This window comes from Cibotium barometz, chromosome 60 (assembly GCF_041138505.1).
Source record: "Cibotium barometz isolate CiBa-2024 chromosome 60, ASM4113850v1, whole genome shotgun sequence".
Lineage (NCBI taxonomy): Eukaryota > Viridiplantae > Streptophyta > Polypodiopsida > Cyatheales > Cibotiaceae > Cibotium > Cibotium barometz.
The window spans coordinates 31393351-31416081 of record NC_141105.1 but is presented as its reverse complement, the minus strand read 5'-3'; positions in this window follow the sequence as shown (position 1 = coordinate 31416081).

Sequence of the window (22731 nt, the reverse complement as noted above, 5' to 3'; positions counted from 1 at the left end):
CTACACGTGAGCTGAGGGTAAGCAGGGATGTTGTGTTTGATGAGATGAGCAGCTGGTATGTTGCTGAAAAAGAAGCTGTTGGGGCTGATGTGAGTGGAAGTGTGGTTGCACAGAATGCAGGTCAGCAATCACAGTCTTTGAGTGGACCAGGAGAGTCCTCATCTAGTGGGTCTGTTGATAGACCATGGAGTGGCGGGCTGCGTCATAATACCAGTCCTGCAAATGTGATTACTACATCACGTAAAGGAAAAGAGAAAGTGGTTGAGCCCCTTGGTATGCCTGACATTTCTGCAGGGCATTCTCATGTTGATGGAGAGTCTAGTGGCTCAGATATGAACCTTGATGAGGAGCTTGGGATCCCAGCTATGAGAACACCTGGTGTAAAGAAGGCTATGGAAGCCATGAATGAAAAGCTGCGAAGATCAGGGAGAGTGAAGAACCTTGTGCAGAGATTTACATATGATGGTTATGTGGCACATCACTATGCATATATGGCAAAAGTTGTGCAGGTTGTTGAGCCCACATGTGTTGATGAGGCTGTTGGAAATGTGTGTTGGGAGAAAGCACTGGACGAGGAGATGGATGCACTATATGGAAATGAGACTTGGGATTTAGTGCAATTGCCTGAAGGCAAGAAAGCCATTGGATGCAAGTGGGTGTAAAAAGCTAAACATAACAGTGATGGAAGCATAAACAGGTACAAGGCTAGATTGGTAGCCAAAGGATATGCGCAGACATATGGGATTGATTATGAGGAAACTTTCAGCCCAGTTGCCAAGATGGCAACGGTGAGAGTTGTGATAGCAGTGGCTGCGTCAAAGCAATGGTCTTTACATCAGATGGATGTAAAGAATGTATTTTTGCATGGGGATTTGCAAGAAGAGGTGTATATGTTGCAGCCACCTGGTTATGAGGATGTGGGTCACCCCGAGTATGTTTGCAGGTTGAAGAAAGCCTTGTATGGCTTAAAGCAAGCACCAAGAGCATGGTCTGACAAGATTTCTGAATATCTTGTCACTATTGGCTTTCATGTAGCCAATGCAGATTTCTCATTGTATGTGAGACATGGTGATAGAGGAGTTGTGCTTGTTGTCATCTATGTAGATGACTTGATCATTACGGGGGACCATGATGCAGAGATCTTTGATGTAAAGATCTTGCTTAGACAAAAGTTCGAGATGAAGGATCTGGGGGAGCTCAGATATTTCTTGGGCATTGAGGTGATTAGGTCACCACATGGTATTGGATTACTGCAGAGACAGTATGGCTTGGACATGTTGTCCAAGTATGGTATGACAAGCTGTAAGCCTATTTTTGTGCCATTAGATCAGAATGGCAAGTTGAGTGCAGATTCAGGAGAGATCTTGGAGGATCCTACTATGTACAGGAGCATAGTAGGAAGTTTGATCTACATGACGATCACCAAACCAGATTTGAGCTATGCTGTTGGGTTGGTGAGTCAGTTTATGCAGGTTCCACGGAAACCGCATTTGGATGCAGTGAGACGCATACTGAGGTATGTGAAGTCTACTTTGCATTGTGGACTATTCTATGAGACTGGGACAGAGATATGTGTACATGGGTACATAGATGCTGATTGGGCTGGTAGTATCTCAAATAGAAGATCTACCAGTGGATTCATGTTTTCTTTGGGGAGTGCTGCTGTGACTTGGAGCAGCAAGAAGCAGCCTATGGTTTCTCTATCGAGTACAGAGGCCGAGTACAGAGGAGCTCCTATGGCAGCATGTGAGGTAGCTTGGTTGAGAAAGCTACTTGCAGATTTGGGTCTATCAGTGGATAGACAAGTTGTCATTTTCTGTGACAACATTAGCAGTATACAGTTGGCCAGGAACCCAGTCTTTCATGCTCATACAAAGCACATAGAGGTCCACTACCACTTCGTCAGAGAGAAGGTCTTGGCAGGAGATCTTGACCTGGTTTATGTCAGCACAGAGGATCAGGTAGCTGACATCTTCACTAAAGCATTGGGTACAGAGAAGCTCCGCAGATTCAGGGCTTTGCTTGGTGTACATGAGATGGAGTTGAGCTCGAGGGGGAGTGTTGAGATATCGAGCTCATCTAGTGAGGCGGTGGCCACTGATGACCCGCCTGGGGGATAGGCCCCACACTTACACCACTGGCATGGTTGGTGAGATCTTGGGTGATATGCGGCCAGTGGGATGACAGGCTGTATGACAGCCATTCTAGAGACTGGCATAGTTATAGCGCTAGCTCATTTAGTCGGGTTCACACTATAGAGAACCCGTGTATGTATTGGTTGAGTACCTTTCATATTATGTGTACTCTTATCCTTGTATATGGTGTGTTGAGTGTTGAGTAGAGAAGAAGAAGATTTTCAGCCTCTCACCTTGTGTGTTCTCTATTAGGGTTTTGTGAGTGTGTGTGTGTGCTTGCAAGAGCTCAAGCTCTCTTCCCCCTGCATCTTTTCATGTCCTGGCCACTTTCTAAGCACTCATGAATTGTTTGTTGGCTCCTTTCTTGTTCAAATTTGTGCTTGTGTTCTTCGACGACATATTGATCTATAGCAAGAGCAAAGAGGAACATTTGGCACATGTGAAGCAAGCATTTGAAGTCATGAGGGAGCATAGATTGTTGTTGACAAAGGAGACTAAATGCACTTTCATGGTGAATGAGGTTGAATACCTTGGACATTTGGTCGGGGAGAATGGAATTAGAGTGGACCCAAAGAAGGTGGCATCTGTCAAAGAATGGCCAATACCTAGCAATGCAACTCAATTGAGAGGATTTTTGGGGCTATCTTCTTTCTATAGAATATTTATGGAGCATTATGCATCTATTGCGATACCTCTTACCGATCTACTCAAGAGGGAAGCTTTCTCTTGGGATGCCATTTCTGACAAGAGTTTTAATGAGCTCAAAGCCTTGCTTACATCAGCTCCTATTCTTGTTTGTCCGGACTTTACAAAGGCATTCTATATGAGAGCGGATGCAAGTGGAAAAGGCCTTGGAGTAGTTTTATATCAAGAGCATGGTGTCATTGCATTTGAGAGTAGGAAGCTCTCCGAGAAGGAGATGAAAATGCATGTTTATGAGCAAGAGATGTTGGCTATACTTCATGCAATCAAGAAATGGCATCACTATCTTTATGGTGCTCATTTCAAGGTGAGAAGTGATCATAGGGTGCCAAAAGTTTTCCTCTCCCAACCCAATCTTTCTCTCCCAAACAAAAGAGGTGGTTGGCTACTCTCCAAAGATATGACTTTGAGATATCCTACACTCCGGGAAAGGATAATGTAGTAGCAGATGCATTGTCTAGAATGTGGGCCTGCACTATGACATCAATTATGGAAGTGTATAGTGAATGGATCAATCAAGAGGAGTATCTTGTCAAAATGAGAATGCTGCCCATATTGACAAAAAATTACAGTAAGGAGAGGGTGAAGAATTTCCTCATTATAGGCTTCGGAATGGTCTCTTATGGCACAAGGATAAGGTGTTTTTGGTTCCTACCTCATCTTACATTCCCAAGGTACTTCACACACCCAACATTTTCGTACACATGAGTCTCACCCATTGACCCATTTTCTAATCACCTCCCTAATGAGATATCAAATTAAAGGGCCCCTAGCATACCTCACCCTTCTCCTATTATGTTGAACTTCTCAAAGGCTATACAAGATACGCTGTGAAATCCAACCACGCTCCTCAAAACGCGTATATGTACCCACAAAGAGAGCAACAATTGTGCTCGATTTGCTATGGAGTAGTGAATGTCCCACAAGATTCAATGGGATGTGTGGCTTTTGTGGCAAATATGGTCCATGAGAGGCAAGGTATTATCTTACATGCCAGAGAATCCAGGTCCATAGGGCTCCACCGACATTACATGATCCTCTAAAAACTCAAGATCTTATATGTGTAACACAAACACAACCCATCCTAAATCTTACATTTCCCCCACTAGTCTTAGGACCACAACCTCCACCTCCTAGAATCACACCATTGAATCAATTAGGTTATGTAGAACCTAATGAGATTTTGGATGATGAGGTTGAGATAGATCCATGTATGGTTAAATCCCCTAAAATGTCTCCTAAATACTATATTCAATATCCTAAGAGAGGAGTCAAACTGATATATTAGTTGGGAGTTACTATAGGAAAAGGCCGAGATTGAAAGTAAGGAGCTAGAAGAATGCCTCTTCAGTGCTATCATTGTCATGGACCACATCATGTCACTCGATGCCCATTGAAGTACCCAAATGTTGTAGTACCTGCACACACTACTAATGCTACATGTCTACTAGTACACCTATATATAATTGTAGTAGTTGTGGCATTTACCATCTCATAAAAGACTATCTACACAAGCCATCGACCACCGCTTACCTGAGTGCACCAATAATCACACCATTAAACATGATTAAGGTAAAACAAGCAGAGACAACCACTCCTGCTGCTACTACATGCATTAATGAGATTACCTAGTTGATTGGCTAGTAAATACTTTGTCTTATAACAAAGAAACGTGGATCTAGTGGAAGGTTCAAAGAAAAAGAAAACAAGATAAAAGATAATTTATAAGTTCCTTTATATAGGACTTTCTAGGGTTTCACTTCTAGGCTTCACACCCTTTGGGCATCCAAAGCTAAAAATAGGTCCTAGGGTTGCCAAAGGCCTCAAAAACTAGTGTAACTGCCTAGCAATTTACTAACAAAAAAATTAATCCCATGGTGCGTTCCATTCATATACACTCGGCAAGCACACACGTAAAATATTACATATAAAGCATATGATGGGTTTTTCAGCACGTGTGGACAAATAGAAAGAAAATAAAGAGAGCCCTTAGCTGGTGGACACCTAGAAGATCTCCGGTGGTGGCAAGGGTTAACATCCCCCTCTTCTAGATGTTGATTCCATCTTTGGATGATGGTGAAGCTATGTCGATGCCACATGTAAGAAGGTGGCGATAGCTACATGAACATGTTGTTGAAGCTCAAGAGGATGTCATGAGGCATTGAGATTTGTAAAGTGCCATTCATTGGTTGGTTGTGAAGATGTGCATCACAAAATAAAAGCAAGTAAAGTGTTCTCTTGTCAACATAAAGCAATAAAAGTCAAAAACATGTAGTCATGGGCAAAAACAAAAGATATATAAGATACATGAAATCTTAACACCTTAAAAAGTTAGAAGGATAATGACACCATTTCCATTATCCATTTGTAATAATCCCAATGGCACAAGAAGAGAATGGTACCACTGTTATCCTTCCCTTAGTAATAGTTTGGGGAATAATGGTAGTGGTGCCACTCTTCCACATTACATTGCTTGGAAGGTAAAATGTGAAAAGATGCAGGGGGGAAGAGAGCTTGAGCTCTTGCAAGCACACACACACACTCACAAAACCCTAATAGAGAACACACAAGGTGAGAGGCTGAAAATCTCCTTCTTCTCTACTCAACACTCAACACACCATATACAAGAATAAGAGTACGCACAATATGAAAAGTACTCAACCAAATACATACACGGGTTCTCTATAATGTGAACCCGACTAAATGAGCTGGCGCTATAACTATGCCAGTCTCTAGAATGGCTGTCACACAGCCTGTCATCCCACTGGCCGCATATCTCCCATGATCTCACTAACCATGCCAGTGGTGTAAGTGTGGGGCAGTGGCCACCGCCACAGTAGATGAGCTCGATATCTCAACACTCCCCCTAGAGCTCAACTCCATCTCATGTACACCAAGCGAAGCCCTGAATCTGCGGAGCTTCTCTGTACCCAATGCTTTGGTGAAGATGTCAGCTACCTGATCCTCTGTGCTGACATAAACAAGGTCAAGGTCTCCTGCTAAGACCTTCTCTCTGACGAAGTGGTAGTGGACCTCTATGTGCTTCGTACGAGCATGAAAGACTGGGTTCCTGGCCAACTGTATACTGTTAATGTTGTCACAGAAAATGACAACTTGTCTATCCACCACTGATAGACCCAAATCTGCAAGTAGCTTTCTCAACCAAGCTGCCTCACATGCTGCCATAGCAGCTCCTCTGTACTCGGCCTCTGTACTCGATAGAGCAACCGTAGGCTGCTTCTTGCTGCTCCAAGTCACAGTAGCACTCCCCAAAGAAAACATGAATCCACTAGTAGATCATCTATCTGAGATACTACCAGCCCAATCAGCATCTGTGTACCCATGTACACATATCTCTGTCCCAATCTCATAGAATAGTCCACAATGCAAAGTAGACTTCACATACCTCAGTATGCGTCTCACTGCATCCAAATGCAGTTTTCGTGGAGCCTGCATAAACTGACTCACCAACCCAACAGCATAGCTCAAATCTGGTCTGGTGATCGTCATGTAGATCAAACTTCCTACTATGTGCCTATACATAGTAGGATCCTCCAAGATCTCTCCTGAATCTGCACTCAACTTGCCATTCTGATCCAATGGCACAGAAATAGGCTTACAGCCTGTCATACCATACTTGGACAACATGTCCAAGCCATACTGTCTCTGCAGTAATCCAATACCATGTGGTGACCTAATCACCTCAATGCCCAAGAAATATCTGAGCTCCCCCAGATCCTTCATCTCGAACTTCTGTCTAAGCAAGATCTTTACATCAAAGATCTCTGCATCATGGTCCCCCGTAATGATCAAGTCATCTACATAGATGACAACAAGCACAACCCCTCTATCACCATGTCTCACATACAATGAGAAATCTGCATTGGCTACATGAAAGCCAATAGTGACAAGATATTCAAAAATCTTGTCAGACCATGCTCTTGGTGCTTGCTTTAAGCCATACAAGGCTTTCTTCAACTTGCAAACATGCTCGGGGTGATTCACATCCTCATAACCAGGTGGCTGCAACATATACACCTCTTCTTGCAAATCCCCATGCAAGAATGCATTCTTTACATCCATCTGATGTAAAGACCATTGCTTTGACGCAGCCACTGCTATCACAACTCTCACCGTTGCCATCTTGGCACTTCCACTCACATCAGCCCCAACAGCTTCTTTTTCAGCAGCATACCAGCTGCTCATCTCATCAAAGACAACATCCCTGCTTACCCTCAACTCACGTGTAGCAGGGTTATAACACCTGTATCCCTTTTGCTCAAGGGAATATCCAATAAACACACATTTTTCAGCTTTTGGATCCAGCTTAGTTCTCAGCTCATCTGGCACATGCACATATGCAATGCATCAAGACTTTCAGATGAGACAAATCTGGTTTTCTGCCAATAAACCTCTCCTCTGGAGTTACATCATGTATGGCTGCAGTTGGAGTCCTGTTCATGATGTATACTGCTGTAGAAACAGCCTCAGTCCAATAGCAATGCGGCATATTCTTCTCTTCCATCAATGCTCGCGCAATCTCAGCAATGTGCCTGTTTTTCCGCTCAGCAACTCCATTTTGCTGCGGAGTGTATCTGCATGTATACTGTCTCCGAATACCATTCTTCTTCAAATATTCAAAGAACTTATTGGAGAAGTACTCTCCCCCTCCATCTGACCTTAGGCACTTTACATATTTCCCTGTTTGCTTTTTCAACCAAAACTCTGAAATTCTGAAAGTGAGTGAACACCTCACTCTTCTCCTTCATGAAATATACCCACACTTTCCTTGTGTGGTCGTCAATGAAAGTCACATAAGACCTGCAGCCTCCCATAGATATGGTCTTTGTAGGATCCCATACATCTGAATGCACAACATCTAGTGCATTTTTTCTCACATATCTGTTACGTGGAAACACATGCTTTGTTTGCTTCCCAAATTGGCATGCTTCACAGATTTTATGCATACCTTCCACTTTAAATTTTGGCAGCCCTGTCACAATTCCTTTTGTCTGCATAGACTTCAATCTCTGCACATTCACATGTCCAATTCTTTTATGCCATATGTCTGTGTCTGCAACAATTCCTGAACCATTTGCAAACATCGCAGCACTCATTTCAGGCATGTCTACATCTAACGTAAACATTCTGCTCACTCTGTTGCCTTTTGCAACCAACCTGCACTTTGTCTTTAAAATCTTAAACATAACATCCATCAGGGTTAAACCGAACCTGCAAACCCTGCTCAATCATCTGGCCAACTGAAACCAGATTCTTTGTTATGTTCGATACATGAAGTACATCTGCAAGGTACTTCACTTTGCCATCCTGCATAGACAATGGCACATCTCCAACGTGGGCAATTGGATGAGCAGTGTCATCCCCTGTTTCCACAAAACCTGGTCTTTCCGGGTTTTTCATCTCTTTGAACCACTCCCCATGACTCGTCATGTGGTTTGAAGCGCCTGAATCCACATACCATACATTATCTTTTTGTGCTGCATCAACATTTTCAGACATGGCATTCACGACATGTTGCATAACAAACAACCTTTCATTATCCTCATTATTTCTGCTTGAGGATGCATAGTTATTTTGCTGCACTTTCCCATTTTGCATGTCAGCCTGCTTCTTATAACATTCTGCCTGCACATGTCCAAACTTACCACAATAATAGCATTCACGTGCATCATTATATTGCCTTTGCCAATTTCCACGGCCTCTTTGACTCCCCCTGCCTCTGAATTTGCCTCTTCCACCTGCGTGTTGTTGTTGTTGTTGTTGATTCTGGGACTGTTGTTGCTGCTGCTTCTGCTGGCTGGCCATAATTCTGATTACCTGTTCGGCCACCTCCTTGACCGCGTCCATGGCCTCCTCTACCTCGTCCTCTTCCTGAACTCGTGTAGAAGGCCTGTTGCTCTGAACTGTTTTTGCTTTGTGAAGACTGTTGGTCTTCACCCAAGCTCTTCTCTTCATCAATAATCAGCATAGACACCAAATCTGTAAAGTTGGGAATGTTTTCCCGAGTCTGAATGGACGTCTTGAACGCCTTGTATTGTGGCCCGAGACCACATAGACAGACTTCCACCTTGTCATCATCATCTACTGACACACCAATAGATGCAAGGGATTCCACAATACCCTTTATCTTCAGTGCATAGTCATTCACAGACATGCTCTTTTTCTCCACAGTATGAAGTTCATTCTTCAACTGTATCTTACGTGCCTTGGTATTTGTTTCATAGAGCTTTACCAAGGTGTCCCACGCCTCCTTCGGGGACTTGGCATCCTGAATGTGCCCAATCATGGTGTCTTGTATACTAATGGAAAGCCAATACATAACCTTCCTGGCTCCTTGGTTCCAGTCTTTAAACTCTTTCACATCTGCAGAGCAGCAGTCGGATTTATATCCGGTATCTCCGGTGCCTCTTCATGCTCACCTTCTATGTAGTCCCAATAGCCTTTTCCCATCAGGAAATTCGTCAACCTGAACCTCCAAGCATGGAAGATATTCTTATCCAGCTTCTCAGCCACAATCTGTGTTATGCCATCATTAGACATCTTGCCAAACACACAATTTTACCAGAAACTGCACTCTGGTTTTTTTGCACAAACTACTGTATTTTCTGCACAACGGTACTGTAGTACTCTCAAATGTCACAACCAGTGACTTCAATGCACATACATACACCCAATGGCAATTGTAGACCTCTTTGCAGCACCCACAATGTCTGCACAGTCAATCTATCTTCCTGCAGTTCTTAAAACAGAGTTCTGCAGAGAATCGATGACTTACCCGCAGTGCTCGAAATCGCCTGCTTTCTGAAAAACGGAGGTCCAGACGCGCCCAAAACGTGTTTTCGGCCCGAAAATTTAAGTCCGATAGGACTGTATAGTTGCCCTGTAGCTTTACTCCCGCGAAAGCTCCTCAATCAGAGACCGTTTGCTGGTGCCTCCCGTAGAGCTCCCGACAAGGGTGTAGTCACCAACACAATAGGGAAGAGTAGTTGAAGCTCTTACCCTCGTACCACTTCCTGTGGTTCTCTTGCTTGCAGCTCAGCCCTTAGCACGAACCAGGCTCTGATACCATGAAAAGATGCAGGGGGGAAGAGAGCTTGAGCTCTTGCAAGCACACACACACACTCACAAGACCCTAATAGAGAACACACAAGGTGAGAGGCTGAAAATCTCCTTCTTCTCTACTCAACACTTATTAACACACCATATACAAGAATAAGAGTACGCACAATATGAAAGGTACTCAACCAAATACATACACGGGTTCTCTATAATGTGAACCCGACTAAATGAGCTGGCGCTATAACTATGCCAGTCTCTAGAATGGCTGTCACACAACCTGTCATCCCACTGGCCGCATATCTCCCATGATCTCACCAACCATTCCAGTGGTGTAAGTGTGGGGCCTATCCCCCAGGCGGGTCATCAGTGGCCACCGCCACAGTAGATGAGCTCGATATCTCAACAGAATGGCAGTGGTGCCATTCTTTCCTCAAACCATTCTTACCAAGCAGGAATGACACCACTGCCATTCTCCCCTCATACCAATCTTACCAAGGGATAATGGCATCCTTACTAAGAGAGAATGGCAGCACTACCATTCTATCTTCCAAGCAATGTAATGAGGAAAGAATGGCACCACTGTCATCCTTCCCTTAGTAATAGTTTAGGGAAGAATGGTAGTGGTGCCACTCTTCCACATTACATTGCTTGGAAGGTAGAATGGCAGTGGTGCCATTCTTTCCTCAAACCATTCTTACCAAGTAGGAATGACACCACTGCCATTTTCCCCTTATACCAATCTTACCAAGGGATAATGGTATCCTTACTAAGAGAGAATGGCTGCACTGCCACTCTTCCACATTACATAACTTGGAAGGTAGAATGGCAGTGGTGCCATTCTCTCCTCAAACCATTCATACGAAGAAGGAATGGCACCACTACCATTCTCCCCTCATACCGTTCTTACCAAGGGATAATGGTATTGTGTGTAAGATTCCTCCCCCAACCCCCTTTTTGATGTCTAGTATATTCCCCTGTAATCAATTCCCTTTTCTAAAATATAAGAGATCTTGTTTGTGGTTGTTTTAACCTAGAGAGAGAAAATATTCTAGAGAGAGAATATTCAGATTTTGAATATTTTTGGATAGAAAAATATCTCTTATAATTCAGATGAGTTTCCCTGAAACAGAAATTTTAAAAAAAATTTCCAAGGTGCAATTGGAATTAATTGGAAATAGGTATAAAGAACCTTAGCCTAAGGGTCTAGATTTTCATAAATCTTTAGACTATGGTCCAATTAAGGTTCCTATGGGCCAATAGCATCAATACATGTGTAGGGAGGAGATAAATCCAATTTGTGAAAAGAAGATACCCAAAAATGAGTAAATGCTCACATAAGATGAAGAGTTCAAAATGTACAAGGTTTATTAGTAAAAAAACACATATGTAAGGAAGGGGAGTTCTTTAAAGGAGGTGCATATTTCACATAAGATGAAGAGTTGAAAATGTACAAGGTTTATTAGTAAAAAAACACATATGTAAGGAAGGGGAGTTCTTTAAAGGAGGTGCATATTTCACATAAGATGAAGAGTTGAAAATGTACAAGGTTTATTAGTAAAAAAAACTATGACACATATGTAAGGAAGGAGAGTTCTTTAAAGGAGGTGCATATTTCACATGCTTGAATGAGTTTTAAACTCATAAAAATTGAGATATTTCATCTCTCCTCTCTCCTCATTCAAGTCTAGTTCCAAAAAGTTAGCTTAACTGACCTAAAAATGGTCAAAAAGTGACCAAACTGACTTGGAAAATTCTAGAATCAGTTTGTTTGGTTAGGAGCTCAAATTTTCCTATAAATAGAAGCCTTCCCCTTGTTGAAAAATATATAGTGTCTTATGCCTTGTTACTATACTCCACCTAAGCCAAATTAGATAGTCTCTTATGCTTTGTTACTCTACTCCTCCTAAGCCAAAATATATAGTCTCTTATGCTTTGTTACTCTACTCCACCTAAGCCAAATTAGATAGTGTCTTATGCTTTGTTACTCTACTCCACCTAAGCCAAATTAGATAGAGTCTTATGCCTTGTTACTCTACTCCACCTAAGCCAAATTAGATAGAGTCTTATGCTTTGCCAAATTAGATAGAGTCTTATGCTTTGTTACTCTACTCCACCTAAGCCAAAATATAGAGTGTCTTATGCATTGTTACTCTACTCTACCTAAGCCAAAAACTGTGAGTTCTTTAATAATTCACTAGTTTTTGATACTTCTCTCTTTCTTCAATCCCATTGGTGGCTCCATCAACATACTAAACCAATTGATTGGTTGGGGGCCTCTACCGTGAATAAAGAATCAAGCAAATCATAAGGTAAGTATATTGAATTTTGATCTTTTCTATAATTTCTCAATGATTCTCTCTTCTCAACCCCTCTCACGCTTGAGAAGTTTAATTGGTATGGTTTTTTTAAATGCTATTGAAGTTAATTGGTGAAAAGTAGTGAAGAGTTACATAAATTAAAAAAATGCTATAGAAGTTAATTTTCACTTATATTTAAATTCTAATGGTTTTTATAATTTCTCTCTCTCACTCAAGAAATGGTCATACTCATGACCCATTCTCAATCCAAATGAAGCTTTTCATAAAGCTTTTCCTTAATCCAAGATTAAGCTATGCTTGAGGCCAAATTAATGGCTTTTTGCTATGCTTTTAGTTTATGCACATTGATGATTCAATCCATTATGGATTGATGACCCAATTAGAGACCATTCTAATTGTTTTCTTAATGATCCAATTAGAGACCATTATGGATTGATGACCCAATTAGAGACCATTCTAATTGTTTTCTTAATGATCCAATTAGAGACCATTATGGATTGATAATCCAATTAGAGACCATTCTAATTATTTCCTTAATGATAAGCTTTATCCCTTAGAAAAAAATTGAGATTTATCAGTCATAGTAGCGGAGCTATGGCAAAATTTTTTACGCATAAAATAAATTCATTCAAAGCATAAAAAGAGGACTTCCTACCATATTCTAAGAACTATCATCCTAGATTAATTAAAAAATTTTATTATGCATGGAGATGTGGATGTATGCATGTAGATGTAGGTGTATAGATGTAGATGTGGATGTAGAGGTGGATGTATGCATGTAGATGTAGATGTATAGATGTAGATGTGGATGTGGAGGTGGATGGATGCATGTAGATGTAGATGTATAGATATAGATGTGAATGGAGATGTGGATGTATGCATGTAGATGTAGGTGTATAGATGTAGATGTGGATGTAGAGATGGATGGATGCATGTAGATGTAGATGTGAATGGAGATGTGGATGTATGCATGTAGATGTAGATGTAGATGTATAGATGTGGATGTGGATGTATACATGTAGATGTAGATGTATAGATACGGATGTGGATGTGGAGGTGGATGTATACATGTAGATGTAGATGTATAGATGTAGATGTGGATGTGGAGGTAGATGGATGCATGTAGATGTAGATGTATAGATGTAGATGGGAATGGAGATATGGATGTATGCATGTAGATGTAGATGTATAGATGTAGATGTGGATGTGGAGGTGGATGGATGCATGTAGATATAGATGTATAGATGTAGATGTGAATGGAGATGTGGATGTATGCATGTAGATGTAGATGTATGGAGGTGAATGTGAATGTGGATGTGGATGTATGCATAGAGATGTAGATGTATGCATGTAGATGTGAATGTACGCATATAGATGTGGATGTATGGATGTGAATATACGATATGCGATGTGAGGGAATCTGAAGTGATGAGATAGAAATGATGTGATGGGATGAGTATACATATAAATGGAATATGGAATAAGTAATGTAGATTGAGGAGGGATAATGTGGAAAAATGAAAGTTAAAATAGAAATTGTGTTGTAAACTGTTTGTAAATACTGTTTGTAAATGCTGTTTGTAAATGATTGTTTTATGTCAAGAATGCTGGGGGGAGCATTTTGACCATCTTGTGATTAAAGTCGTGATGGTAAAGTTGCAACTGCTGACGGGGAGTCAATGAAGGACGTCTCGCGTAGCAAGGTCGGCCGAGGTCTTGACCAGCCTCGGTGCGATTAAAATGGTGAGCTTCCGGTACGGTGGATGAGGGGCCAAGGAAGCGGCCTATGCGTGAAGCGCTAGGTTACCTGCGAAGGATCCTAGAGGGTGCTGACCATACGGTGCTCGGGCTCTGGGTTGCCTAGGATACCCACGCGTGCGTCGAGGAAGATATTGGAACAGAGTTGGAGTTGTTTTCTGAAATCGAGCATGGATCTGGTTGATTGACCTTGCTGGTCTTCAATGGATGAGTCCATGGCTCCTTATATGGATCTGTTGGTTGATCTTGCTGATCTTCAACGAGAGTCCATCTTGTTAAGTGATTATATTGCCAAGTATTATGGGCTAGGAACTATCGAAACGGCTCCTGAGCGTTCTAGTTGCCAATGATGCCATAGATACTCTGATGAAGGAATGATGGGAAATTAAGAATCAATTGGATAAATTGGAAGATGGTGATCAATGATACTAGGGTTTTATTAAAGGATTGTTTTAAACTGGTTGAATCTGGTTGAAAAAGGCAATTTCATATTGGGTGTGTGAGTGGTGTGACTAGTTTTATTTTGCATGAACATCCGGCTAGGGGGCCTTGGAACTCTTTTCCTTGGTACCCGGGATAAAACCTAACCAAATTTTTAATTGGATCTCATCACTACAGTGGTTGGGCGGTTGGCTAACCCATGGGATCGGATGGGGTTAGGCTGGACTGATGGATCCGTAAATCGAGACTCAAACTTTTGTTTTTACGATAGAAAAAAAAATAAATCCCGGACAGAAACTGTTCTATGGATAGGAATCAACGGCTGTGCCTCTTGAATGGGGAAAAAAGCGTTGATCCCAATGATCCAAGTGCAAGTTTCTTCCTTGAACTGACTAAGTATCTTATAGATGTAATCGGATCATCTCGATCAGAAATGATCTTGACTACGTTAGAGTAAAAAGTTATCCTGGTGGAATCGCCCGTGCTTTCCGGTAAAGGAAGTTTTTCCGGGTTCGGTTTTGGAACAACCGACGGATTAGTCTCTTATCCGGATATCCGTGGGCGAGGCCCCGAGTGTGGGACCCCTGTCCCGCGCGAGAAGCGCTACTTCCGCTGCCAGTACCCCGAATCCGTTGCTCGGTGGGAACAGGGATCTTACAGTTGGTATCAGAGCATTTGGTTAATAAAGATCAACTGAGAAGACAAATATGTCAAAAAATTATCAAGAGACACCAAAAGGTTATAATTGTGTGATATAATTCATACAATTTGATATTCAAACTGAAATTTATAATTTGGTAATCGGTTCTTCAGATGGAAGTACCGCAATTATATAGAATCCCTGACTTGCTTGAGGCCTAGACATGATAGTATTTACTTTATAATTCCAAGGGCCGTGACTACGCGTATATACCGAGAGTATACTGCAGCTCTTTACTGACAGTATATACGAGTAAATCTAAGACTTGAAATTATAAGCGTTAATGCTATCTAGATGATGATTTCGAATGTGATTGATATGATTTTTAATTCTGTTTGAGAATGAATGAATTGATTTGGATTCTGATTGAAAATGCTGATTGAAAAATGTTGATTTTTAAAAATTAGTTGAAATATAATGAAACCACAATGAGGGGGAATGGGACGAGTCCCTGTGATGATATTCATAACTAGAATGATGATAACGAATTCAGCAAATCACTATGAGATTAGAGGGTTATGCTGTCAGATTGCTACTGTTAATACTTGACCGGTAGATCAAGTTAAGGGATGTCAAATTGAGAACTTGCTTGACTGAAATTTCCGTGTGGAGGAATGTTCCGAAGGAAACTTTTTGGTCTAATGGACCATTATCATGTTAAAGATATGAATGATATAATCTGAATGAATTGTTATTTAATGATGAGTTCTATATAAGGGATATTTATCCCAGTGTTCTGTTGGGTTGACCAGAATATAAGCAACCCCAGAATAAAAATTGGATCTTAAGAATAAGAGCTGTCCTCTACCTTGCGAGATGAGGACATCTCGCACTTTTTAAGTGGGGTAGGATGTAAGATTCCTCCCCAGCCTTCGAGGTATATAGGAGTAAGAATCTCCCTTTCGGATCTTATAATTATTCCCTCTCTAAAATAAAAGAAAGTTTCTGTTTAAAAAAAGGAATACCCTTTTTCTAAAATACTTCTCAGGAGTCACGCCTATTTTAAGGATTTAGAACAATGAGTTTAGAAGTGAGAATCGGTGTTTTGGATACCAAGGTTTTGGTTTTCATTCGAGTATGGCCCAAAAGAAGTTCTTTATCTCTTGGGGAGTATAAGAAGTTATCCCCCAGATATTGTGATCCTTATATCTGAATTCAATGAAAGTAGGTGACTTAGCCTACAAGTTTCTTTTATCTCCTCATCTCAAAATTCTTAATGCCTTCTATAGAAAAATGTGTCAAACACAAATCATGGAAAGACGGTAAAACTTCAGTGGTAAGTTACCGTTGGCTTCTAGGTTACGCTAGCTCCTTCCTTTATATAAGTCGTACCTTTTACTTGTCACTCACAGTAATCTTACTCCCATCAATCTCCTTTCTTTCTTAATCTCCTTCATGGCTTGGCAACAGGAATTAGTTTTATCCCTGATGATTTCTCACCTTCAAGACGCAAGAGAGTCTGTGAAGAAAGACTTTATAGAACAGTATGAGCGCTCACTTTTTCCTCACCTAGGAACTTCTGTAGCGCAGACCAAATGGCGGACCTATCAAAACATAACTAGGGTAACACCCTGGGGTCAGCAACACTTTCTTAACAATGTCCGCTTGGCCATGGTTATTGAAGCTTTGGGTTTGGGTCCCCGATACTACTGTGTCATGAGATCAAGGCATCTTGGGTTTTCTGAGCGGGTCTTCTTACTGGCGTGTTTTCTTCCTCATGAGAAGATATGCCTTTATCCCGTTTTTGGCTTGCCACTCAGAGGTCCTTTTGTTAGATCACCTCATACCACTGAGATAGGTGCGGCAATAACCAGCAGAATCATTCCCATAGATGAGTTACCCTATACTTGTGCAGCTTGTGAGGACTGCTTTTGTGACCATATGATGGACGGGCTTATGGAAGTGTAAAGAGTTCTTCTATCTTTACTGTATAAGTCCCGTGAATGAATAAAGTTTAAATCTTGTTCTTATTTTGAATCTTGCTCTCTTTAAGACTTTTCTTGGTGGTTAATCGTGATTAAAATTTTTCTCTAAGTCTCATATTCGTGCATCTTGCGAAATTATTCCAAGTTGCGAGATGAGGACATCTCGCGTTTTTTAAGTGGGGTAGAATGTAAGATTCCTCCCCCAACCCCCTTTTTGATGTCTAGTATATTCCCCTGTAATCAATTCCCTTTTCTAAAATATAAGAGATCTTGTTTGTGGTTGTTTTAACCTAGAGAGAGAAAATATTCTAGAGAGAGAATATTCAGATTTTGAATATTTTTGGATAGAAAAATATCTCTTATAATTCAGATGAGTTTCCCTGAAACAGAAATTTAAAAAAAAAATTTCCAAGGTGCAATTGGAATTAATTGGAAATAGGTATAAAGAACCTTAGCCTAAGGGTCTAGATTTTCATAAATCTTTAGACTATGGTCCAATTAAGGTTCCTATGGGCCAATAGCATCAATACATGTGTAGGGAGGAGATAAATCCAATTTGTGAAAAGAAGATACCCAAAAATGAGTAAATGCTCACATAAGATGAAGAGTTGAAAATGTACAAGGTTTATTAGTAAAAAAACACATATGTAAGGAAGGGGAGTTCTTTAAAGGAGGTGCATATTTCACATAAGATGAAGAGTTGAAAATGTACAAGGTTTATTAGTAAAAAAACACATATGTAAGGAAGGGGAGTTCTTTAAAGGAGGTGCATATTTCACATAAGATGAAGAGTTGAAAATGTACAAGGTTTATTAGTAAAAAAAACTATGACACATATGTAAGGAAGGAGAGTTCTTTAAAGGAGGTGCATATTTCACATGCTTGAATGAGTTTTAAACTCATAAAAATTGAGATATTTCATCTCTCCTCTCTCCTCATTCAAGTCTAGTTCCAAAAAGTTAGCTTAACTGACCTAAAAATGGTCAAAAAGTGACCAAACTGACTTGGAAAATTCTAGAATCAGTTTGTTTGGTTAGGAGCTCAAATTTTCCTATAAATAGAAGCCTTCCCCTTGTTGAAAAATATATAGTGTCTTATGCCTTGTTACTATACTCCACCTAAGCCAAATTAGATAGTCTCTTATGCTTTGTTACTCTACTCCTCCTAAGCCAAAATATATAGTCTCTTATGCTTTGTTACTCTACTCCACCTAAGCCAAATTAGATAGTGTCTTATGCTTTGTTACTCTACTCCACCTAAGCCAAATTAGATAGAGTCTTATGCCTTGTTACTCTACTCCACCTAAGCCAAATTAGATAGAGTCTTATGCTTTGCCAAATTAGATAGAGTCTTATGCTTTGTTACTCTACTCCACCTAAGCCAAAATATAGAGTGTCTTATGCATTGTTACTCTACTCTACCTAAGCCAAAAACTGTGAATTCTTTAATAATTCACTAGTTTTTGATACTTCTCTCTTTCTTCAATCCCATTGGTGGCTCCATCAACATACTAAACCAATTGATTGGTTGGGGGCCTCTACCGTGAATAAAGAATCAAGCAAATCATAAGGTAAGTATATTGAATTTTGATCTTTTCTATAATTTCTCAATGATTCTCTCTTCTCAACCCCTCTCACGCTTGAGAAGTTTAATTGGTATGGTTTTTTTAAATGCTATTGAAGTTAATTGGTGAAAAGTAGTGAAGAGTTACATAAATTAAAAAAATGCTATAGAAGTTAATTTTCACTTATATTTAAATTCTAATGGTTTTTATAATTTCTCTCTCTCACTCAAGAAATGGTCATACTCATGACCCATTCTCAATCCAAATGAAGCTTTTCATAAAGCTTTTCCTTAATCCAAGATTAAGCTATGCTTGAGGCCAAATTAATGGCTTTTTGCTATGCTTTTAGTTTATGCACATTGATGATTCAATCCATTATGGATTGATGACCCAATTAGAGACCATTCTAATTGTTTTCTTAATGATCCAATTAGAGACCATTATGGATTGATGACCCAATTAGAGACCATTCTAATTGTTTTCTTAATGATCCAATTAGAGACCATTATGGATTGATAATCCAATTAGAGACCATTCTAATTATTTCCTTAATGATAAGCTTTATCCCTTAGAAAAAAATTGAGATTTATCAGTCATAGTAGCGGAGCTATGGCAAAATTTTTTACGCATAAAATAAATTCATTCAAAGCATAAAAAGAGGACTTCCTACCATATTCTAAGAACTATCATCCTAGATTAATTAAAGAATTTTATTATGCATGGAGATGTGGATGTATGCATGTAGATGTAGGTGTATAGATGTAGATGTGGATGTAGAGGTGGATGTATGCATGTAGATGTAGATGTATAGATGTAGATGTGGATGTGGAGGTGGATGGATGTATGTAGATGTAGATGTATAGATATAGATGTGAATGGAGATGTGGATGTATGCATGTAGATGTAGGTGTATAGATGTAGATGTGGATGTAGAGATGGATGGATGCATGTAGATGTAGATGTATAGATGTAGATGTGAATGGAGATGTGGATGTATGCATGTAGATGTAGATGTAGATGTATAGATGTGGATGTGGATGTATACATGTAGATGTAGATGTATAGATACGGATGTGGATGTGGAGGTGGATGTATACATGTAGATGTAGATGTATAGATGTAGATGTGGATGTGGAGGTAGATGGATGCATGTAGATGTAGATGTATAGATGTAGATGGGAATGGAGATATGGATGTATGCATGTAGATGTAGATGTATAGATGTAGATGTGGATGTGGAGGTGGATGGATGCATGTAGATGTAGATGTATAGATGTAGATGTGAATGGAGATGTGGATGTATGCATGTAGATGTAGATGTATGGAGGTGAATGTGAATGTGGATGTGGATGTATGCATAGAGATGTAGATGTATGCATGTAGATGTGAATGTACGCATATAGATGTGGATGTATGGATGTGAATATACGATATGCGATGTGAGGGAATCTGAAGTGATGAGATAGAAATGATGTGATGGGATGAGTATACATATAAATGGAATATGGAATAAGTAATGTAGATTGAGGAGGGATAATGTGGAAAAATGAAAGTTAAAATAGAAATTGTGTTGTAAACTGTTTGTAAATACTGTTTGTAAATGCTGTTTGTAAATGATTGTTTTATGTCAAGAATGCTGGGGGGAGCATTTTGACCATCTTGTGATTAAAGTCGTGATGGTAAAGTTGCAACTGCTGACGGGGAGTCAATGAAGGACGTCTCGCGTAGCAAGGTCGGCCGAGGTCTTGACCAGCCTCGGTGCGATTAAAACGGTGAGCTTCCGGTACGGTGGATGAGGGGCCAAGGAAGCGGCCTATGCGTGAAGCGCTAGGTTACCTGCGAAGGATCCTAGAGGGTGCTGACCATACGGTGCTCGGGCTCTGGGTTGCCTAGGATACCCACGCGTGCGTCGAGGAAGATATTGGAACAGAGTTGGAGTTGTTTTCTGAAATCGAGCATGGATCTGGTTGATTGACCTTGCTGGTCTTCAATGGATGAGTCCATGGCTCCTTATATGGATCTGTTGGTTGATCTTGCTGATCTTCAACGAGAGTCCATCTTGTTAAGTGATTATATTGCCAAGTATTATGGGCTAGGAACTATCGAAACGGCTCCTGAGCGTTCTAGTTGCCAATGATGCCATAGATACTCTGATGAAGGAATGATGGGAAATTAAGAATCAATTGGATAAATTGGAAGATGGTGATCAATGATACTAGGGTTTTATTAAAGGATTGTTTTAAACTGGTTGAATCTGGTTGAAAAAGGCAATTTCATATTGGGTGTGTGAGTGGTGTGACTAGTTTTATTTTGCATGAACATCCGGCTAGGGGGCCTTGGAACTCTTTTCCTTGGTACCCGGGACAAAACCTAACCAAATTTTTAATTGGATCTCATCACTACAGTGGTTGGGCGGTTGGCTAACCCATGGGATCGGATGGGGTTAGGCTGGACTGATGGATCCGTAAATCGAGACTCAAACTTTTGTTTTTACGATAGAAAAAAAAATAAATCCCGGACAGAAACTGTTCTATGGATAGGAATCAACGGCTGTGCCTCTTGAATGGGGAAAAAAGCGTTGATCCCAATGATCCAAGTGCAAGTTTCTTCCTTGAACTGACTAAGTATCTTATAGATGTAATCGGATCATCTCGATCAGAAATGATCTTGACTACGTTAGAGTAAAAAGTTATCCTGGTGGAATCGCCCGTGCTTTCCGGTAAAGGAAGTTTTTCCGGGTTCGGTTTTGGAACAACCGACGGATTAGTCTCTTATCCGGATATCCGTGGGCGAGGCCCCGAGTGTGGGACCCCTGTCCCACGCGAGAAGCGCTACTTCCGCTGCCAGTACCCCGAATCCGTTGCTCGGTGGGAACAGGGATCTTACATTGTGACAAAAAGTTGGGGTTTTGACTTTGGTCACTTAGAATCAAAACACACTTGTATGAAACCTCATAGCCTCCTCACCTCCCTTTCTCTCCCTAGGTTAAGATAAAGATAAACACATCAAAGGTGAGATCATAATTCATGGAAGGAAAGATGAAAGGCTCCAGAGAAGCAAGAATTTCTACCAGTCTGGTAGCTCCAAACAAGAGGGCAATTCTTTGTTGGAAGAAAATCTTCCGACTCAGGATTACGTGAACGGAAACATACGGGGAATGTTGGTAAGGTTCATCCGTTTGAATTGGGTGATTTGGACAAAACATATTAAAGCAAAAGGGTATAGCAATCTCTTACAAGAGGATAAGACACATGGGATTTGCTTTTTGAGAAGAGATTAAGAGAAATTAATCATTATTAAGAAGAAAGAATGGCCAAAAGTCTATAAAAATAGAGATACACAGAGAATTGTAGTTTTAAATCCATATAGACTGTGCAAAATATGATTATATATGTACGTAGAGCTTGAAGAGATCTTCGTGCCTATATAAAAACTTTCAAAAACGGGCAACCGAGCGACAAGTTATGAGCATTTTACTACAAGACTATAAAACTGCAAAAATTCGCCTAAAAGTTAGCAACTTTGGGAGAAATTCTGATCATCAATGAAGTAAGGGACTAAGAAATTAGTTACATGAGTTGAAAGATCATATAAAGAGCTTCCTAGCCATAAGATCAATTTTAGAAACCAATACCCGAGTGATGAGTTGAAATTTAGGTATTGGACCACACAAAAACTGCACTTCCCTCTCTTTGCATGAAACCTCAATTTTCACATAGCCTCTTGCCTCTCATCTCCTTCATGATTCAAGCTAGAGGGTAAGGGTTAACATTGCTCTAGCAGAAAATTGTAAAGACTTACCTATGGTCCCCAAAGTCTTTCCACATGCTCATTACCGCTAAAACCATTGGTACCTCCAAAGGAGGGCGACAATAAGGCAAGGGCTACCTTGAGAAGTCACAGGCCCGCCAAGATAATAACTCCTTATCCCACTTATCATGAATCATCAACAGGTCCAAAATTGGGCTGAGCATGAGAAGCTAATGCTAAATGAGACATTCACATGTAAAGAGAGTGTTTGAAATAAGGGTTTGAAGATAAGAGAATGGCAATGACACAAAATGCTCAATTGAGGAGGCTCATTCATTGATTTGAAAGGGAGAGGAGG